Consider the following 5,622-nt stretch of genomic DNA (forward strand, 5'->3'; position numbering starts at 1 on the left):
AAATATCTGTTGACCTTGTCTGTGCTCATTACTTTCAGTTACAATACTTCCTCTAAAACTCTTTGGTTGCTAATTTCATTCTATTCTCTTTTTTTCAACAGACTAATGTTCGCTAGTATTGTTGGGAAGTTTTCTTTTTTGTTTTGTTTTCTTCTGTGAAGACATAACTGAAGTATTTGCTCCATAGTTCTGCCTTTTCCCTGTCCTCAATTCTCTGTTATCAGACTGTAAGAAAGCTGCACCTTTTTCCACTTAATTTTGCCATTGACATATTTTCAGAAGATATTACAAGTTCAATCTTAAAACCCTTGTTAATATACTCTTCAGAAGCCCATCAATTCCTATCTTAAACTACTCAATGATTGACCTTCCACAGCCATGCAAACACAAAAGCACAGACTTTGTACCATCAGAAATATCGCACGGTCTACATTAGCACCACTTTCCGACACAAGACCCGTAGCCGTGAATCTTATGGCAGTTCAACTGCACAGCCGTATATTTTATGATGGTTGTGAAGTTACCATGACAACTCCTCTCTCAGGAAGGGCATTCCTGACCCCAACACCCTCTGGGTGAAAAACAAACCTCAATTCCTCTCCAACTCTCAAACACATCACTTTAAAATGTGCTCCATTGTTCTTGGACCTTTGACTGAAAAGAACAGCTGCTGTCTATCCATGTCCCTCGGAACACTATCCTTCCGAATCACGGCCCACTCAGCCTTCTCTCCTCCAAACTAAACAACCCGTGCTGATCCAGCCTCTCTCTATAGCTGATTTGCTCTATCCGTGGGAACATCCTGGTGAATCTCCTCTGAACCCCCCTCCACTACAATCAGATCCTTCCCGTAATGTGGTTCCCAGAACTACATACAGTATTCCATCTTGGCCAAACCAAAGTTCTGCACAGCTCTTATAATCTATGTCCTGGTGAATAAAGGTTATGTTTACGTCCCGGATGCTTTCTCAAATTGTGTATTAATCTGTTTAGTCACATTCAGGGATGTGTGGAGAAGCACCCTCTAAGCATCCTCCTGTGCTGCTATTCATTGAGTACTCCCCTGTCTGGTTCCTTCTTCTAAAGTTTATCATTTCATATTTATCAGGGTTACATTCCATCTGCTATTGATCTGTCCATCTGACCATTCCATCTGTATCTTCCTGTAACATAAGGCCTTCCTCCTCACTGCCAACCACCCGGCCAATCTTTGTATCAAACATAAACTTAGTTGTCATACTCCCGCCAACCCCGTCTGTATTCAAAGCTGCATCATTTATGAGTACCACAAATAAGAAGGTTATAGTTCACACAACACCAGGTTATAGTCCAACAGGTTTATTCGGAGGCACTAGCTTCGAAGGGCTGCTTCTTCATCACTTTGAAAGCACGTGCCTCTGAATAAACCTGCTGGACTTCCACCTGATGTTTTGTGATTTTTAGGTTTGTGCACCCCAGTCCAACACCAGCACCTACGAATCACAAATAATAAGGGACACAGCACTGATCCGTATGTTACACCATTGGACACCGGTCTCCAGTCACACTAATAGCCTTCAACCACTACTCTCTGTCTCCTTACACTAAGTTAATTTGGATGCAAATTGGCAAGTCACTAATGACTCTGACCTGTTCCTTTGTTATTCTTTCCTGCTTGACACACTTGCAGAATATCTGGGGATTCTCCCTAATCTTACCCTGCCAGCAGGTTTCTATGCTCCTGTTTTAGGCAGTTCTCACCGAGTGTTGAATTTCCTCATTATTACGGTCTTAAGTGGCCAATCCCTTATCTTGCTTTTATTTGCCCTGAATGAGGACTAGACAGCCAGGGAAGCGTTCTGTTCATTTCCAAATTGTCATATGCTTTGTGAATTTTCTAAATTTCACTGTGACCCACCTCTCATTCTTTGAAACTCTGGAGAACATAGGTCGAGTTTCCTCATCAGGCAACCTCGCCATCTGTGGCATTAATCTGAAGAACGTCCATTGCACTTTTTTTTTGTCGTCAGTATATTCTTTCTCAGATTGGGTCACCAACACTGTACACAATGGATGCAGGTTTGCAATGTTCATTTCCAGGCATTTCATTACCTTACTAGGTAACATCTTCAGTGGACCTCATACGAAGCAATGCTGAAAATTCCTGCTTTCTCTTTGTATGTTGAGGTTTCTTTGAGATGTTGATGTCATTTCCTGTGGTGATGTTATTTCCTGTGGTGAAGTCACTTCCTGTTGCTTTTCTCAGGTGGTGGTAGATGGGGTCTAACAACCAATAGCACATCTAGTTAGACATCTGTCAGAAATACATACGGATTCTCTCCAGTGTTGCTGTTAAGTTCTAAATATCCAGTATCACACGCTGTATAATAGATTCCAATACTTTCCCTTCAGATGTCAAGTTAATTGGTCGGCAGTTCTCCAAACTATGTCTTCTTCCCTTTATAGATGCTTGGATCCTTTCCATTAATCTTTCGTGCTTGGACCCTTACCATTAATCTTTCGTGCTTCGACCACGTTTACTAACTTCCATTTATCCGCAATGGATTCCCGTCTCTGCAGAATGCACAGGAAATTAAAACAGTCTCGACAGTGCATTTAATACTTCTATTACTGATTTATGCCTGACATTTTAATATGAAGTACATTAGGCTTGTCAGACTTAGCAATGCTCAATCCAGTTACACTTTCAAATATTACCTTGTTACTGATATGAATTCACTTTATGTCTTTAGTTGCACAAGCCCCACAATATCACTGGGTATTACTGGGTGATTTGTGGATCTTCCTCCATGAAGACAGATGCATAGTAACTGATTATTTTCTTGACGATTTCCCTGTTCTTCACAATAAACTCTCCTCTCCTGATTACAAATTTCCATATTTGACCTTGCTTTTATTTTGTTTCCTTTGAAATACAGATTGTAGATTTATGGAGTGTTTTTGTTCCTGTTTGTTAGCATTCATGTTCTCTTTCTGATTTCCTGATCAGTTTCAAGGCCCTCGTTTCTGGATCGTGAATTTCTGAAAATTCTCAGGTTTCCACAATGACTGAAATTCTTCTGAAGCCACTTCCTATGATTAATACATTTTCGAATTTGTTATGTTAAACGTCATTGTGTCACTTTTCCTTTCTTTAGTGTTTGTACCTGAAATAAATAGATGTATTTTTCAGACTTTGTATTTGTATGAATCTCCTGGTCTGACCAGCTATATTCAGGAACACTGCAGGAGGACAGAGAAGGAATTGCGGGAGCCCTGGCTGATAGTTTTGCATCATCTCTGATCAACGGGTGAGGTCCCGGAGGACTGGAAGGTAGCGAAACCTGTGCCCTCTACTCAAGAAGGGTTACAAAGAAAAACCTGAGAACTATAGACCAGTAAACCTAAAATCTGTTTAGGTATCTTAATGGAAAAGGTTCTGAGAGATACGATATACATGCATTTGGAAATACAGGGTGTGATTAGGAATAAGATTAGAGTCGTGCTGGAAAAGCACAGCATGTCAAGCAGCATCCGAGGAACAGGAAAATCAATGTTTTAGGCAAAAGCCCATCATCAAACTCAGCACGGCTTTGTGCATGGGAGATCATGGCTCACAAATTTGTTCGAATTCTTTGATGATGTGACTAGCAAATTTGAGGAGGGCAGGGTGGTATACGTAGTCTATATGAGTTCCAGTAAGGCCTTCAATAAGGGGTTCCACATGGTATGCTACTCTAGAGGGTTAGATTGCATGAAATTTAGGAGGAGCTGCCAAATTAGATACAAAATTGTCTTGATGGTAGGAAGCAGAGGGTCAATGTGGAAGGATGCTTGTCAGACTGGAGGCCTGTGAGTAGTGGAATGCCTCACGGGTTGGTGCTGCGACCACTACATATTACATATATCTATGATTTAGATGAGAATATATAGGCATGATTTGCAAGTTTGAAGATGACACGAAAATAAGCAGCATCGTGGAGAGTGAGGAAGTTTATCAGAAATTTCAGAAAATACAGCAGTATCTTTATCAGCTGTAGAAGTGGCTGAGAAATGGCAACTGGATTTTAATATAGATCAGTGTAAGTTCTTGCATTTTGGAAAGTCAAATCAAGGTTGGAATTTCATGGTGAATGGTTGGGTCCTAAGGAGTGTAGTGAAACAGAGGGCCCTTGGAATTCAGGTGCATGGCTCTCTGAAAGTTGATTCAAAGGTAGACATGGCAGTGAAGAAAGCTTTTGGCGCACTGGCCTCCATCAGTGTATATCACTAAGTATGTAAATTAGGGAGTTACGTTGCAATTATACAGGATGCTGGTGAGACCATACTGGGAGCGTTATGATCAGTTTTGTTCACTTTGCTATGGGAAGGATGGTATTAAACTGGAAAGAGTGCAGAAGAAATTTACAAGAATGTTGCAAATGACTCAATGGTCTGACTTATAGGGAGAGGTTGGACAAGCTCGGACTTTTTACTTTAGATGTATGAGGCTGAGGGGGAATCTGATAGAAGTGTATAAGATCATGGGCGGGATGGACAGAGTGAATGCACTCAGTTTTTTTCCCAGGTTAGGCAATCACGGATAAGAGCGCATCAATTTAAGGTCAGAGGGGAAACAATAAAAGGGAACCTGAGGATCAACTGCTTTTCACACAGGGGTGACACGCATATGGAATGATGTGCCAGTGGAACAGGTTGAGGCGGGAACATTTGCAACATTTAAAAGGCATTTAGACAAATACACGGACAGGAAAGGATTAGAAAAATACAGGGCAATGGGATTAGGGTGGTTGGACATTTTGGTCGGAATGGACCAGTTTGGGCCGAAGGGCCTTTTCCGTGCTGTCGGACTCTATGACTCTAACAACCATTGCTTGTGTACTACTGAATGTTATATTGTACTTTCCTAATTCACTGGAGCGAACTTGACCCTCCAGGTTACCATGATGTTTGACCAGAATGCTCAAGCATTCTATTTGATATGCAGACACCGTGTAAAATGCACCTTATTAATATCACTATTCCTTAAAAGCTGTTTCAGAGCAAGGTTATTACTTCATCCTTCTGGTCACACAACACCAAATCCAAAATAACCTGCTCTCAAGTTTGCTTCACAACATACTCTTCAACCCATCTCATATGCACTTACCGAATTTACCTTTCACAGTGGGAGCAGTCACTTAGTTAATGCAGTTTAGACGCAACTTGAGACTAACCAACAAAACTGCAGTATTCATGATACTTGCATATCTAATTTCCAGAGCATATGATGCTCAGATTTCCTGCAACCGTTTTGGTTTCGATATATAAACCACCAATATTTGCATCTCCTGGCTATTTTTAAGCTCTAGCTAAACTGATCCTGTGGAATCTGAGGGTCAGCTCTGTGTCATTATTAATGATAGACTTGGACAAGTCATTCAGGGAGGCTCACCTCGACACTGAGATGATCTGAAGAAATACAGGGCAAGCATTAATAACCTTCCCACTCTGTCAGGATTGTTACAGAGAGGGGAACGCAAGTCTGTAGACGTTGCAGAGAAAGAAAAGCAAGGCTGGAGATATTACTGGGACAAGAATGTAAGGCTGGTGACAGGAAAGCATTGTGGTAATGTTAGAGAGATAGGAATGCCAGGCTGGAGA

Source organism: Chiloscyllium plagiosum, unplaced genomic scaffold, assembly GCF_037043375.1.
Source record: "Chiloscyllium plagiosum isolate Xiang-an unplaced genomic scaffold, Cpla_swu_hap1 HiC_scaffold_40, whole genome shotgun sequence".
Taxonomy (NCBI): Eukaryota; Metazoa; Chordata; class Chondrichthyes; order Orectolobiformes; family Hemiscylliidae; genus Chiloscyllium; species Chiloscyllium plagiosum.